Source organism: Doryrhamphus excisus, chromosome 14 (genome assembly GCF_030265055.1).
Source record: "Doryrhamphus excisus isolate RoL2022-K1 chromosome 14, RoL_Dexc_1.0, whole genome shotgun sequence".
Taxonomy (NCBI): Eukaryota; Metazoa; Chordata; class Actinopteri; order Syngnathiformes; family Syngnathidae; genus Doryrhamphus; species Doryrhamphus excisus.
In genome coordinates this window covers 2,891,250-2,908,075 of record NC_080479.1, presented here as the reverse complement: position 1 = coordinate 2,908,075, position 16,826 = coordinate 2,891,250, and the positions used below count along the sequence as shown (strand labels likewise).

The window sequence follows — 16,826 nt, the reverse complement described above, 5'->3', positions numbered from 1 at the left end:
TTGTTTCTCTATGTGTATGTGTGTGTATGTGAGAGGAATTACTTTTATTGTTTTATGAGTTCTTATCTTGACACGTTCTTGCAGGATTAACGTGAACATCTGCAGGGTTGCGGTTGGCGCATCCAGGCACCTCCAGGACCTGGGGGTTGCTGGGGGTCTCTGATCAGGGTCACAGGAACATTTCTTCTTCAGCACATTCAAACACTCTTTCTATTGTCTAAGCAAATGGATATAAGGGTGATAACTGATGCTATATTCATTCTATCTACATTTTATTCTAACAAGGATCTATCCCTGAGCATCCGACAAATGCTCTGTCTCACCCTAAACCCAGTCCTGACAGCATTCTCAGTCGAGGACCTTGTCTTATTGTGTTGTCCATTGTGTGTCCATGTTTTGTTTATATTTCTGTTGTCAGTCGCTTCAGGATGACAACGGTTTGTGCTTCAAGATGACCCCAACCATTCGACTGAGGCCGAAGACAAATCCTAGCTCCAGTAAAAACCTACCCAAATGTCAATTCCCTGACCGGGAATCGAACCCGGGCCGCGGCGGTGAGAGCGCCGAATCCTAGCCACTAGACCACCAGGGACTGCTTTATGTCTGCACTCAGCAAGGCAGAGACAGTGTCACTTTGACGTACTCCAGCAAAGGAACCAAAATAGTTCTGTGACTGGACCTTCTCTGCCAACATTGCAGCAGCAGGGGAATTACCTCAGATAGTAGAGCGCTTCCCTTAAATGTTAGACCCGAACCTCTTTTGTTTTGCTAATGTGGTCTGTTTTCTTAGCCCCGCAAATGTCCAAATGCACAATGTTTTTGCCTTTGTCGAGAGCATTGTAGTACATATGACATTTATGCTACATATGACATCAGAAATGATGGATATTTCTTCAACAGAACATGACGTCTGATTCAAAACATTTACTTGAAATGTTGGAGAGAAAAAAATGGAGTCGCTGAAACACATATGCAAGGCACTGCTGGGATTTGAACCCAGGACCTCCTGTTTACGAGACAGGAACTTTGACCAACTAAGCCACAGCGCCGGCAAAGGAGTGTCTTCAGTGTTAGGCGAACCACTGCATGACGGAAACCACACCAGTGGCCAGGCTTTCAACAGGACTGGTGAAATCCTGCCAGTGTAAGCGGACCGAATCCACGATTATTCTCCTCCTTGGTCTTCGCTGTGTCAAGGATGAGGATGTTGTTTGCATGCAACGACACCACAGCGGCCACCTCCTTCCTATAAGCCCCTTCGTGCAGGCCAGTGACGCACCCGATCAGTCATCCGGGAAATATGGATTGTGTGTCCAAACTGGGGACAGATGCCCGTGTACACACCTTCAGGGATCAAGCACATATCCTTTTTCCCATTTGTCACCTTGATTTTTTTGTGAAAGAAGGAATTGAACGGCCTTGCTTCCACCCAGATTCCAACTAGGGACCTTTTGCATGTAAGGCAAACGTGCTAACCACTACACTATGAAGGGTGAGCCCTTTAAGGGGACTGGTGAAGCAGTTGCCAAACAATGACACAAGATGATGTGTCCAAAGTGGGGGCATATTGACAATTGTCCAAATCGACAAATGTTTCTCCCTTGTAGGGAAAATTGTTCCACAAATTATGGGCTTTTCTTCAACAAAACATGAAATCACAATCACGGCTTGACAGGTTTGGCTTGTTGTCTAACGTTGTCTGGAGGGGTGGCCCTTTGATGAATGAAGTTAAGGTCCTTTCAGCCTGCCAATAAGCATTGTCAAACTATTGGCAAAGTCGCAACGTAAACAGGGATTGTGCTCAAACCCAGGCTTGAACCACGGACCTTTAAATCTTAATTCTCGCACTCGCCCGACTGAGCGATTCAGCTGCAAAGGTGGTGTTCCGCTTTTTCAGTAGAGGCTAAAAGAGGGGCCAGGGTGAAGCTGTGTTTCTGCCACATGTGTTGCTGTGTACCTGGCCCAGGGTGTTCTCATCTTGGGTTGGTATGTCCCCATGCTGGTAATGTGGGGTCTACACTTCTCCGCCTGAACAGGGACTTGAACCCTGGACAATAAGACTAAAAGTCTGATGCTCTACCAACTGAGCTATCCAGGCGCTTGATGAATGAGGACAACTCACAAGGCAAAATCTTCTGGCATACTGTACTTGACCTTGCAGAGATGAAGAAGCCCCTGTCCCGAAATTGCCACCTCCAAGATCGACGGAGGTCTTAAACTGCCCACATGGACAAGCCTAATATCTTCTGGACAAAAAGAGTTAATGGTCAGACAAGACAAAGGTTGAGCCAATCACCTGAACAATAAACTTTTGATCTGAGTGTCCGGGATTCAAGTCCCTGTTCAGGTGACCAGGTGGCCACGAGCCCTCCAACTAATGCACCTGCAGTTTAAGGCTATGTTCTGGATTATCAGTGTTTCGCCAAGAGTAAAATTGGGTCGAGCGAGAAGTCCTTTCAGGCAAGAAAACAACAAAAAGCAACACACACCAGCCGTGACTCAGACAAAACACAGAATACAAACAACAACACGATTACGGCTATAAGCTATCCTTTTTTAGGTGAGAACCATGAACTCCTACTCAGAGGTGCGGATTGCTCATTCTTGCTGCTTCAAATTCGCCGTTTCTCATTGAGGTTTCCTGACTGAGAGAAGATCGGCCTCACGGCTGGTTGGTTGTCTTCCGTGCACGGGCAGACCTTTCCAGCAAGCATTGGTAGTGCTGGGCTGGTCGTTTCTTGCTCGGTCTGGCTGCACTCGCAAGCCAAGGAGCTCGGCGCGGTGCTGTGCCTGCCTCTTGTTTTAAACACGGGATAAGGGGAGAGCGCGAACGCAGTCCCCCACTACCACAAATTAAGCAGTCGAGATTCCCGCATTTGGGGAATTCGCAGAGGTCAGCTCAACCCATGTGCAATGGCTGAGCCTCGCCCTGGGTGAACCACCTTCTTGATCATGGTATCTCCCCTGGCAGGTAAGTATGAGTTGCACCGGTCCCGCCCGGACTAGTCTCTCGCACATGTCACATGCTGAGTGGTGGTCTCATCAGGTCGCCTACAACAAGCAATTCAAACAATTCAAACAATTCAACAATTCAAAATCATTTCCAGTGAGGTTAATTTCCAATAATTGTAAAAGTTGTTTCTGGGGTCTTGTCCTGTCAGGGTATTCATCAAATATGTATTTGACAGCTTCTAGGCCCCTCTTGGTATCGATATTCGTGTACATATTGTCCACGTCTAGCGAAAAAAAATCAGTGTTTCGCCAAGAGTAAAATTGGGTCGAGCGAGAAGTCCTTTCAGGCAAGAAAACAACAAAAAGCAACACACACCAGCCGTGACACGGAGCGCCGTCTGATGACGTCGGGAGTGTCGTCCCCATGCAACTGGGAGCCAGTCGCCTTTCGTCAGTGGAGAGGAGTCACCGTCCACGCCTGTGGCTGTGCCTGTACTGTGGGAGTCCTACACACAATTTCCCGCTGTCCAGTTCGCCCAGCACGCCAACGCTCTTCCTCCACCAGGGATATTCCCCAGCTGCTGGCACTGCCCGCTCCAACCACACCGGCTGCGTCATCCGCTTTGGCGGGCCGACTTCAGGTGGAAGGTACGATATCCTGGGCGGGGGAAGCTTCTCCTACCACAGCATTAATTGACTCTGGGGCGGACGAGAACTTCATTGATAGCGGACTGGTCAGTTCTCTCAACATTCCTACTGTTGAGCTTGTCCCCCACAAGAATGTCCGCTCGCTAGATGAACATCACCTGGCATGCATTCCGCATCAGACGTGCGCCATATCCTTGGTGCTGTCGGGTAACCACCACAAGGTCACAATTTTTTTTCTTATGCCCTCTCGCTCAGCTCTGTTAGTACTCGGCCTCCCCTGGCATCCCGTGCGTGTGTTGTGATTGTGATGTTTTGTCATTCAGCGCCACTTTGCAGCGGCACATCCACTCGACAATTTAATTTGTTCTCCGACAGTGTTTCCCGATGTGGCATTGGTGGTTCAGTGGTAGAATTCTCGCTTGCCAAGCGGGAGGCCCGGGTCCGATTCCCGGCCAATGCAGTATATCTCAGCTTGTACCTTTCTTTAGAGCTCATGTTGAAAAAGTACAAAGGCTCTTTTCCTGCGAAAGGGCAGTATTCGAATGACACCTGAAACGTAACAGACCGGACCACCCGAGAGTTAAGGTGGACAGCACTTAGTGAAACCTGACTGCAGTCATGCTGTTGTACTCCCTGTCGCGCAATTGGTCAGCACGTTTGGCTGTTAACTGAGAGGTTGGTGGTTCGAGCCCACCCAGGGACTCTCAATTCACACATTTGTTGGACTTTGGACTCCCTCCCTTGTATGAACATTTTTCCCCATTGGCGAACTGTTTTTGTGTTGGTGCCAGATGCACTGCCGGCACTGTGGCTAAGCTGGTCAAAGTGCCTGTCTAGTAAACAGGTGATCCTGGGTTCAAATCCCAGCAGTGCCTGGGTGCTTGGTCAGTGAAACTTTGGCAGCTGATTTGTGAACCATGTACTTCTTTTTGTCACTTGCCCTTCAAGAACGAATTGACGTTGCATCCACAGCTGACATGATTGTTGTGGATCTCATTACGCCAGAAGGTGCTTGAATCCAAAGAGTATGACATTGTGATGTGTTGTCATTCAGCACCACTTTGCAGAGGCTCATCCACTTGACAGTTGAATTTTTTTTCTCTTACAGTGTGTCCCCACGTGGCATTGGTGGTTCAGTGGTAGAATTCTCACTTGCCAAGCGCGGGCCGCGTGGGTGTTGTTGACATTTGCTGCCAGCCAATCAGGATGCGAGACAGATGTCAGACAAGCAGAGAGACTTCGGAGAAATGAAGTCAGGTGTCCGAATCCCGTCTAAAAATCAGTCAAGTCACCATTTTCTTCTCCACAATATATTTTTTTTCCAATTAATCCCTATATGATTACTATCAGGCTTATATTGATACCAGTGCTTGAAATAAAACACAAAATCAATGCAATGTAACAAAGAATATTTATTTATCAGGTTGCCATGCCACACTCAAAAGCACTCTCAGAAATAAAAAATGAATACTAATCACAAGCTATGAATAATAAAAAAAATGTTCATTTATTTTGCTGCCGTTGTTTCTCCTTTTCATAAAAAGGAGAGGCCTGGAACTCCCTCCAGCTCATCTCTCTTTCCATCCCGTTCTCTCTACAGATAGAGAAGACTTAGTAGTAGAGGCAGTAGATGTACTTCCCTGCTTGCCCTGGAAAGCCAGTGTGGATGTGGGGGCTGTTCGGATCCTGCTTTAGCTGCATCCTGCAGAACCGGCACTTTCGGACAGGGGGTGGAGGAGATTCCTCCCTCTTCCTCTTCTTCTGCTGTTTTTCCCTCCACCCTCTTTCTTGTATCATCGAGCTCTCGCTGGAAGAAGTCTGTTTGACTGAACTCTTGAAATGGCATCTTGGGGTTTGTCAGACTTTCTGCACCATATTTTTGGAAAACTTTTGTGGGGCAATAAAAGTATCTGACAGGGCCCCGCTGATAAAAGTCATGTATTGATGTCCCATCCCCTTGATATTTTGATTTTGGTTGACAACAGCACAGACATGTTTTTGTTTGAGTTTTTTTGACACGGGAGGTGGTTGCTCCTGCTCCAATGGGGTATGAGCAGGTGGTGGTGGTGGTGGTGATGGTGGAATGACCATAGCTGCAGGCAGTGTCACGACAGGCACAGCAGAGGTAGTGCTTAGCAACTGCCAAAGCTGCTGTGTATGTTGCAGCTTCTCTGGGCTGGTATTTAGTGAAGATGATGTATTGAGAAATTTACTGTTGTGTTTCATGTATTTGGAAATATGCAATTTTGATGTTGGATGCAGCATGTTGTTGGGGTCTTTGCTGGACTTGTGGACAAGAGTGCCATACTCCCGAACCACAAGCTTGATCATGTCCTCGTGCCCACGGTGTTTATTAAGGAGCTCGTCAATTGCCGACTTCTTTGGAGACGGCCAGCGCTTGTGGTCCAACACAAATACTCTCCCTCCAGTCTTCACTGGTCCAGTGCGGGCAGCAGTCGGAGAACATTGGATGGGCAATCTTCTTGTGGGCTCTAGGCAAAGAAAACCATGAGCTACACATTCGTTATTTGGTTCAAACAAGATGCAACACTATTAGAACAAGGGGACACATGATTAGTTCAGATAAGTTTTTACCTGGCTGTGGCTGAAGCTCAGAAACAGAAGCTTTATTGTCCAACTCAGATGCTGGGATAGGGGCCACACGACTAGACGTAGTCGCAGTAGCAGTTTGAAGAGGGTGAACAGAGTGGGGAACAAAGTTGAAAAGCCTGGTGGGAGGTGTGGAGGAAGGCTGCACTGGTTCTGCTCCCTGACCAGCTCCTTGATCAGACAGGATGCCTGGAGAAGGAGCACTTGTGGCGCGGCCGGGGTCCTTCTTGGTTTTATGTTTGTCCCAGTCTAAAGGGACCGAACAACACTCTGGCTCCCTGTACTCCAGGCCAAACCTGGACAAACTTTTCTTCGCCAAAGACCCGTCTGGAAACAGCATTCAGGGAGCATATCAGTGCAGGGTCGAAAACAGGCGGGAGACAAACGCCTGGCAGTTTCAGGTCCAGCAGACACTGATAGTTCCAGCGACACACTCCTGTCATGGCCTGGGCCTGGAACAGCTCTGGGGACACCTGCGTGCCGGTCACCCTTTTGGCCTGGTGGAAGTGGTAGCCCTCCTGCTGCGACGTGCCTCTGATGGGGATCCAGACGGGGACTGCTGCACGCTCACCTGGCACGTGGTTTAACTGTATCGTTCCTCCATGGCGGTACAGTATGCCCCCTTCCACCTCAGGATCACTGAGGCAACCGCGCAGAATGTGGACACGTTGGATCCTCCATCTCTTTAGCCTGGAGGGCTTATATAGAGGGATGCCATTCGGATCTGTGGTCAGGTGAAAGTGTCAGGCTCCTGTGACACTTGTAAAAACACTTAAATACAGAAATACAGAAGAGACAGACAACAATATTCAAAGTTACTCGCAGCGAGGAGAGTGAAACCACATACCGCTCCACTCTGAGTATGCAGTTCACACTCCTCTCCTTTTATTCTCTTTCGGGGGTCCCTACTACATGGTCGTGCAACTCTAAGGGGGGGGTGGAGAAGGCAGTTGCACGAGCTGTATTTGTTTGTCTATGTGTGTGTGTATGTGAGAGCAATTACTTTTAATGTTTTATGAGTTATTTATCTTGACACATTCTTGCGGGATTAACATGAGCATCTGCAGAGTCGCTGTTGGTGCATCCAGGCACCTCCTGGACCTGGGGGTCACTGGGGGTCTCTGATCATGGTCACGGGAACATTCCTTCTTCAGCACATTCAAACACTTTCTGTTGTCTAAGCAAATGGATATAAGGGTGATAACTAACAAAATTAAAACTGCGAGCAGTGATGAGCGGGCTCGAGCACCCCAACGCGGTCGGGGGTACACGCGGGTCGGGGGTGCGCGCGGGTCGTGGGCGCGCGCGCGACCGGACGGGCGTGCGGACGCGCCGTACGAAAAACCGCGGTGATCGGATAAGCGGTAAGGGAGTTACGGCATTTACAAATTTCCGCCAGGAGGGGGCGACGCCGGCGGCGAGGCGGGTGCGCGGTCACGTCCCGTCCGACGTCCCGAACCGCCATAAAAAAATTCGCAACGATCGGACCGTGCGGTAGGTACTTGTGGCGGATATACGTTTCCGCCTGTTGGTGGCGCTATACAGTCTATGCGCCCACATGGTAACGGACCGGAGGGTACCCCGAACCACCAGAAAAAATTAGGTGCGGATCCGACCGTGCGGAAGGAAGTTACGGCTGATATACATTTCCACCAGTTGGTGGCGCTATAGCGTATGTACACACACTGTCATAGACCAGAGGGTACCCCGAACCACCAGAAAAAAATTCGGGCAGATCCGACCATGTGGGAGGAAGTTACGGCAGATATACATTTCCACCAGTTGGTGGCGCTGTGTTTTGAACATGGGTTCTGGAGCGTTAGGTGCGTCCTGTCATGATAGACTTCTCCACCAAAAATCATAGTGATACGTGCAACGGGTGGCGAGGGATAATGAATTGAAACTTCTAGGTGGCGCTAGTGTGTCAATTTAGATTGGTGTCACATGGGAGCACCACCAGGGCGCTCAGGCCTGGATTCTGACCTTACGTGTAAGATTTCAGCAGCCTGTGACCTTCTGCGGGCAAAATATGAGCCTTCAATGGTCAATGGCGAAGGCTGACCATTCGCCGTGGCCACGCCCACCACATGTGCTTTACACACATCACAGTCCATCAACTGACATCATTAGTCTGTCAGTCAAACTGTGTATTGACTTTGATGTACATTGCTTCAAGGCAAGGCCAGACACCAGGCAGGGCCAGATAAGGTAAAAGTTAAGGTTAAAGTAAAAGTTTGGTGGCGTGCCACGCCCACATCCTAAGTAGCAGCCCAAAATCCTTCGCAATTTAACGTGGGCCATCCGTCTAGTGTCCGTTGATGCTACAACGGACTCATTCGGTCAAACCCCCTAGGAGGAGTTCGTCGAGATACGACCCCTACATCCTCCCCCAAATGGCCGCCGCCACCTAAAATGGCAGACTTCCTGTTGGTTTTAGAACATGGGTTCTTGAGACTTTTTTGTGCGTCCTGTCACGAGTGATGTCTCCTTCGAAAATCATGCCCATACGTGCAACGGGAGGCAAGGGATAATTATTTTAAAACTTGTAGGTGGCGCTAGTGAGTCAATTTGGCTTGGTTTCAAATGGGGGCCCCACCAGGGCCCTCAGGCCTGGAATCTGCCCCCCCTTATGAGTTTTCAAGCACATGCCACCTTCTGCGGGCGAATGATGACCCTTTCTTTGTAAACGGCGAGGCCTGAGCATTCGCCGCCAGGCCACGCCCACCACGTGCGCTTTTCCTGCATCATGGTCCATCAACAGGCTTCACCAGGCTGTCAGGCAGTGACCTTGTGACCTCGGTGTTCATCTGATGAATCTCCTGCCAGAAAAGGCCTCATGTAGATGACACGCCTTTAGCCTGTCGCCGATAGGTGGCGCTGCGACGAAATCAGGAAGTGACCTACGGGGACGTTCGGGGCGGGGCCATGATCACATGTACCAAGTATGATGAAGATCTGACCACGTGGAGCCAAGTTATTCACGTCTACAGTTACGCTCAGCGTGCAAGGCCCGGACAGATGAAAAAGGGCAAAATTTGGGGGCGTGCCACGCCCACATCGTATGGAATATCCCAAAATCCTTCGCAATTTAACGTCGGCCATCCGTCTAGTGTCCGTTGATGCAACAACGGACTCATTCGGTCAAACCCCCTAGGAGGAGTTCGTCGAGATACGACCCCAACTTCTGGCCCGAAAATGGCCGGCGCCATCCAAAATGGCCGACTTCCTGTTCGTTTTCCAATATGGGTTCTTGAGACTTTTTGGTCCGTCCTGTCACGATAGACGTCTCCACCAAGTTTCGTGACGATCGGTGAAAGTGGTGGCGGGGGCTAATTTTTTTAAAAATTCAAGGTGGCGCTAGAGAGCCAATTTTGGAACATTATATTTGAAACCCATAAAATATCAAATTTTTCGCCAGACCTGATGCGCTCGCCAAATTTGGTGAGTTTTCGGGCATGTTCAGGCCCTCAAAAAGGCCGTCATTTTGTCAGAATAATAATAATAATAATTAAAACTGCAAGCAGTGATGAGCGGGCTCGAGCACCCCGACGCGGTCGGGGGTACGCGCGGGTCGGGGGTACGCGCGGGTCCAGACGGGCGCGCGCGTGTCCGGACGGGCGCGCGGACGCGCCGTTCGAAAAACTGTGGCGATGGGATAAGCGGTAAGGGAGTTATGGCACTTGCAATTTTCCGCCAGGAGGGGGCGACGCCGGCGGCGAGGCGGGTGCGCGGTCACGTCCCGTCCGACGCCCCGAACCGCCATAAGAAAATTTGCGACGATCGGACCGTGCGGTAGGTACTTGCGGCGGATATACGTTTCCGCCTGTGGGTGGCGCTATACAGTCTATGCGCCCACACGGTAACGGACCGGAGGGTACCCCGAACCACCAGAAAAAATTAGGTGCCGATCCGACCGTGCGGAAGGAAGTTACGGCTGATATACATTTCCACCAGTTGGTGGCGCTATAGCGTATGTACACACACTGTCATAGACCAGAGGGTACCCCGAACCACCGGAAAAAAATTCGGGCAGATCCGACCATGTGGGAGGAAGTTATGGCAGATATACATTTCCACCAGTTGGTGGCGCTATAGAGTCTATGGACACGCAGATTCAAAGAGTGGAGGGTGACCTGACCGACCAAAAAAAAATTTAGAGACTATCCGACCATGTGGAAGGAAGTTACGGCTATATACATTTCCACCAGTTGGTGGCGCTATAGAGTCTATGTACACACACAGTCATAGACCAGAGGGTACCCCAAACCACCAGAAAAAATTTGTGGCCGATCCGACCATGTGGAAGGAAGTTACAGCTGATATACATTTCCACCAGTTGGTGGCGCTATAGAGTCTATGTACACACACAGTCATAGACCAGAGGGTACCCCAAACCACCAGAAAAAATTAGGGGCCGATCCGACCATGTGGAAGGAAGTTACAGCTGATATACATTTCCACCAATTGGTGGCGCTATACAGTCTATGTACACACAGTATAACAGACCAGAGATTGACCCAACACACGAAAAAAAAATTCAAGACAATCTGACCATGAATCAGGAAGTTACGGCATATATACATTTCCACCAGTTGGTGGCGCTGTGTTTTGAACATGGGTTCTGGAGCGTTAGGTGCGTCCTGTCATGATAGACTTCTCCACCGAAAATCATAGTGATACGTGCAACGGGTGGCGAGGGATAATGATTTTAAACTTCTGGGTGGCGCTAGTGTGTCAATTTAGATTGGTGTCACATGGGAGCACCACCAGGGCGCTCAGGCCTGGATTCTGACCTTACGTGTAAGATTTCAGCAGCCTGTGAAATATGAGCCTTCGATGGTCAATGGCGAAGGCTGACCATTCGCCGTGGCCACGCCCACCACATGTGCTTTACACACATCACAGTCCATCAACTGACATCATCAGTCTGTCAGTCAAACTGTGTATTGACTTTGATGTACATTGCTTCAAGGCAAGGCCAGACACCAGGCAGGGCCAGATAAGGTAAAAGTTAAGGTTAAAGTAAAAGTTTGGTGGCGTGCCACGCCCACATCCTAAGTAGCAGCCCAAAATCCTTCGCAATTTAACGTGGGCCATCCGTCTAGTGTCCGTTGATGCTACAACGGACTCATTCGGTCAAACCCCCTAGGAGGAGTTCGTCGAGATACGACCCCTACATCCTCCCCCAAATGGCCGCCGCCACCTAAAATGGCCGACTTCCTGTTGGTTTTTGAACATGGGTTCTTGAGACTTTTTTGTGCGTCCTGTCACGAGTGATGTCTCCTCCGAAAATCATGCCCATACGTGCAACGGGAGGCGAGGGATAATTATTTTAAAACTTGTAGGTGGCGCTAGTGAGTCAATTTGGCTTGGTTTCAAATGGGGGCCCCACCAGGGCCCTCAGGCCTGGAATCTGACCCCCCTTATGAGTTTTCAAGCACATGCGACCTTCTGCGGGCGAATGATGACCCTTTCTTTGTAAACGGCGAGGCCTGAGCATTCGCCGCCAGGCCACGCCCACCACGTGCGCTTTTCCTGCATCATGGTCCATCAACAGGCTTCACCAGGCTGTCAGGCAGTGACCTTGTGACCTCGGTGTTCATCTGATGAATCTCCTGCCAGAAAAGTCCTCATGTAGATGACACGCCTTTAGCCTGTCGCCGATAGGTGGCGCTGCGACGAAATCAGGAAGTGACCTACGGGGACGTTTGGGGCGGGGCCATGATCACATGTACCAAGTATGATGAAGATCTGACCACGTGGAGCCAAGTTATTCACGTCTACAGTTACGCTCAGCGTGCAAGGCCCGGACAGATGAAAAAGGGCAAAATTTGGGGGCGTGCCACGCCCACATCGTATGGAATATCCCAAAATCCTTCGCAATTTAACGTGGGCCATCCGTCTAGTGTCCGTTGATGCAACAACGGACTCATTCGGTCAAACCCCCTAGGAGGAGTTCGTCGAGATACGACCCCAACCTCTGGCCCGAAAAAGGCCGGCGCCATCCAAAATGGCCGACTTCCTGTTCGTTTTCCAAAATGGGTTCTTGAGACTTTTTGGTCCGTCCTGTCACGATAGACATCTCCACCAAGTTTCGTGACGATCGGTGAAAGTGGTAACGGGGGCTAATTTTTTTTAAAATTCAAGGTGGCGCTAGAGAGCCAATTTTGGAACATTATATTTGAAACCCATAAAATATAAAATTTTTCGCCAGACCTGATGCGCTCGTCAAATTTGGTGAGTTTTCGGGCATGTTGAGGCCCTCAAAAAGGCCGACGGTTGGCAGAATAATAATAATAATAATAATTAAAACTGCGAGCAGTGATGAGCGGGCTCGAGCACCCCGACGCGGTCGGGGTTACGTGCGGGTCGGGGGTGCGCGCGGGTCGGGGGCGGGCGCGCGACCGGACGGGCGTGCGGACGCGCCATACGAAAAACCGCGGCGATCGGATAAGCGGTAAGGGAGTTACGGCATTTACAAATTTCCGACAGGAGGGGGCGACGCCGGCGGCGAGGCGGGTGCGCGGTCACGTCCCGTCCGACGACCCAAACCGCCATAAAAAAAATTCGCAACGATCGGACCGTGCGGTAGTTACTTGTGGCGGATATACGTTACCGCCTGTTGGTGGCGCTATACAGTCTATGCGCCCACATGGGAACGGACCAGAGGGTACCCCGAACCACCAGAAAAAAATTCGGGCAGATCCGACCATGTGGGAGGAAGTTACGGCAGATATACATTTCCACCAGTTGGTGGCGCTATAGAGTCTATGGACACGCAGATCCAAAGAGTGGAGGGTGACCCGACCGACCAAAAAGAATTTAGAGACGATCCGACCATGTGGAAGGAAGTTATGGCTATATACATTTCCACCAGCTGGTGGCGCTATAGAGTCTATGTATACACACAGCCATAGACCAGAGGGTACCCCGAACCACCAGAAAAAATTTGGGACTGATCCGACCATGTAGAAGGAAGTTACAGCTGATATACATTTCCACCAGTTGGAGGCGCTATAGCGTATGTACACACATTGTCATAGACCAGAGGGTACCCCGAACCACCAGAAAAAAATTCGGGCAGATCCGACCATGTGGGAGGAAGTTACGGCAAATATACATTTCCACCAGTTGGTGGCGCTATAGAGTCTATGGACACGCAGATTCAAAGAGTGGAGGGTGACCCGACCGACCAAAAAAAATTTAGAGACGATCCGACCATGTGGAAGGAAGCTATGGTTGTATACATTTCCGCCAGTTGGTGGCGCTATAAAGTCTATGTACATACACAGTCATAGACCAGAGGGTACCCCAAACCACCAGAAAAAATTTGGGACCGATCCGACCATGTGGACGGAAGTTACAGCTGATATACATTTCCACCAGTTGGTGGCGCTATAGCGTATGTACACACACTGTCATAGACCAGAGGACACCTTGAACCACCAGAAAAAAATTCGGGCAGATCCGACCATGTGGGAGAAAGTTACGGCAGATATACATTTCCACCAGTTGGTGGCGCTATACAGTCTATGTACACACCCAGTCACCGAGTGGAGGGTGACCCAACCCAGCAAAAAAAATTTGGGACCGATCCGACCATGTGGAAGGAAGTTACAGCTGATATACATTTCCACCAGTTGGTGGCGCTATAGCGTATGTACACACCCTGTCATAGACCAGAGGACACCTTGAACCACCAGAAAAAAATTCGGGCAGATCCGACCATGTGGGAGAAAGTTACGGCAGATATACATTTCCACCAGTTGGTGGCGCTATACAGTCTATGTACACACACAGTCATAGACCAGAGGGTACCCCTAACCACCAGAAAAAATTTGGGGCCGATGCGACCATGTGGAAGGAAGTTACGGCAGATATACATTTCCACCAGTTGGTGGCGCTATAGTGTATGTACACACACTGTCATAGACCAGAGGGTACCCCAAACCACCAGAAAAAAATTTGGGCAGATCGGACCAAGTGGGAGGAAGTGACGGCAGATATACATTTTCACCAGTTGGTGGCGCTATAGAGTCTATGTACACACCCAGTCATAGACTGGAGGGTATCCCAAACCACCAGAAAAAATTTGGGGCAGATCCGACCATGTGGAAGGAAGTTACAGGTGATATACATTTCCACCAGTTGGTGGCGCTATACAGTCTATGTACACACAGTATAACAGACCAGAGATTGACCCGACACACCAAAAAAAATTTCAAGACAATCTGACCATGAATCAGGAAGTTACGGCAGATATACATTTCCACCAGTTGGTGGCGCTATAGAGTCTATGTACACACCCAGTCATAGACTGGAGGGTATCCCAAACCACCAGAAAAAATTTGGGGCAGATCCGACCATGCGTGAGGAAGTTACAGCAGATATACATTTCCACCAGTTGGTGGCGCTGTGTTTTGAACATGGGTTCTGGAGCGTTAGGTGCGTCCTGTCATGATAGACGTCTCCACCGAAAATCATAGTGATACGTGCAACGGGTGGCGAGGGATAATGATTTGAAACTTCTAGGTGGCGCTAGTGTGTCAATTTAGATTGGTGTCACATGGGAGCACCACCAGGGCGCTCAGGCCTCGATTCTGACCTTACGTGTAAGATTTCAGCAGCCTGTGACCTTCTGCGGGCGAAATATGAGCCTTCGATGGTCAATGGCGAAGGCTGACCATTCGCCGTGGCCACGCCCACCACATGTGCTTTACACACATCACAGTCCATCAACTGACATCATCAGTCTGTCAGTCAAACTGTGTATTGACTTTGATGTACATTGCTTCAAGGCAAGGCCAGACACCAGGCAGGACCAGATATGAAAAGGTAAAAGTTTGGTGGCGTGCCACGCCCACATCCTACGGAGCAGCCCAAAATCCTTCGCAATTTAACGTGGGCCGTCCGTCTAGTGTCCGTTGATGCTACAACGGACTCATTCGGTCAAACCCCCTAGGAGCAGTTCGTCGAGATACGACCCCTACATCCTCCCCCAAATGGCCGCCGCCACCTAAAATGGCCGACTTCCTGTTGGTTTTTGAACATGGGTTCTTGAGACTTTTTTGTGCGTCCTGTCACGAGTGATGTCTCCTGCGAAAATCATGCCCATACGTGCAACAGGAGGCGAGGGATAATTATTTTAAAACTTGTAGGTGGCGCTAGTGAGTCAATTTGGCTTGGTTTCAAATGGGGGCCCCACCAGGGCCCTCAGGCCTGGAATCTGCCCCCCCTTATGAGTTTTCAAGCACATGCGACCTTCTGCGGGCGAATGATGACCCTTTCTTTGTAAACGGCGAGGCCTGAGCATTCGCCGCCAGGCCACGCCCACCACGTGCGCTTTTCCTGCATCATGGTCCATCAACAGGCTTCACCAGGCTGTCAGGCAGTGACCTTGTGACCTCGGTGTTCATCTGATGAATCTCCTGCCAGAAAAGGCCTCATGTAGATGACACGCCTTTAGCCTGTCGCCAATAGGTGGCGCTGCGACGAAATCAGGAAGTGACCTACGGGGACCTTCGGGGCGGGGCCATGATCACATGTACCAAGTATGATGAAGATCTGACCATGTGGAGGCAAGTTATTCACGTCTACAGTTACGCTCAGCGTGCAAGGCCCGGGCAGATGAAAAAGGGCAAAATTTGGGGGCGTGCCACGCCCACATCGTATGGAATATCCCAAAATCCTTCGCAATTTAACGTCGGCCATCCGTCTAGTGTCCGTTGATGCAACAACGGACTCATTCGGTCAAACCCCCTAGGAGGAGTTCGTCGAGATACGACCCCAACTTCTGGCCCGAAAAAGGCCGGCGCCATCCAAAATGGCCGACTTCCTGTTCGTTTTACAATATGGGTTCTTGAGACTTTTTGGTCCGTCCTGTCACGATAGACGTCTCCACAAAGTTTCGTGACGATAGGTGAAACTGGTGTCGGGGGCCAATTTTTTCAAAAATAAAAGGTGGCGCTAGAGAGTCAATTTTGGAACATTGTTTTCGGGACCCCCACCAGATCGAAATTTTCGGCAGACCTGACGCGCTTGCAAAATTTGGTGAGTTTTCGGGCATGTTCAGGCACTCAAAATGGCCGTCGAATCGGCAGAATAATAATAATAATAATAATAATAATAAACATTACGATTACAATAGGGCTTTCGCACTGGTCAGTGCTCGAGCCCTAATTACGATTACAATAGGGCTTTCGCACTGGTCAGTGCTCGAGCCCTAATAATAATAATAATAATAATAATAAACATTACGATTACAATAGGGCTTTCGCACTGGTCAGTGCTCGAGCCCTAATAAACATTACGATTACAATAGGGCTTTCGCACTGGTCAGTGCTCGAGCCCTAATAAACATTACGATTACAATAGGGCTTTCGCACTGGTCAGTGCTCGAGCCCTAATAATAATAACTAGAAAATTCCCGCGGAAATTTTGATGGACTGGCCACCTGTGCTGTGAACCTCGGGCCCGGTGCGCCAACGGCTACCGCGGTAGCACCTAGCAAGAAAGCCTCAAGTACGGAAAAGGTTGATGCAGTCCCATAGTGTCCCCACATCATGCCAAGTGTGTATTTGCCTTTAAACTTGAGTAAATTAGCTAAAATGCTAACA

General features: G+C 49.8%; 6 non-coding genes across 6 annotated transcripts; 2 read left to right on the top strand and 4 right to left on the bottom strand.

Moving 5' to 3' along the window:
• Positions 1-520: 520 nt before the first annotated feature.
• Positions 521-592, bottom strand: trnae-cuc (transfer RNA glutamic acid (anticodon CUC)). The gene has a single exon. It is a non-coding gene; the product is annotated as a tRNA-Glu (tRNA).
• Positions 593-975: 383 nt separating this feature from the next.
• trnat-cgu (transfer RNA threonine (anticodon CGU)) lies at positions 976-1,049 on the bottom strand. Its single transcript has one exon. It is a non-coding gene; the product is annotated as a tRNA-Thr (tRNA).
• Positions 1,050-1,420: 371 nt separating this feature from the next.
• Positions 1,421-1,498, bottom strand: trnav-uac (transfer RNA valine (anticodon UAC)). The gene has a single exon. It is a non-coding gene; the product is annotated as a tRNA-Val (tRNA).
• A 1,317-nt stretch (positions 1,499-2,815) lies between these two features.
• LOC131102503 (U1 spliceosomal RNA) lies at positions 2,816-2,979 on the bottom strand. The gene has a single exon (XR_009119476.1). It is a non-coding gene; the product is annotated as a U1 spliceosomal RNA (small nuclear RNA).
• Positions 2,980-3,989: 1,010 nt separating this feature from the next.
• trnag-gcc (transfer RNA glycine (anticodon GCC)) lies at positions 3,990-4,060 on the top strand. Its single transcript has one exon. It is a non-coding gene; the product is annotated as a tRNA-Gly (tRNA).
• A 341-nt stretch (positions 4,061-4,401) lies between these two features.
• Positions 4,402-4,475, top strand: trnat-agu (transfer RNA threonine (anticodon AGU)). The gene has a single exon. It is a non-coding gene; the product is annotated as a tRNA-Thr (tRNA).
• The last annotated feature ends 12,351 nt before the right edge of the window (positions 4,476-16,826 follow it).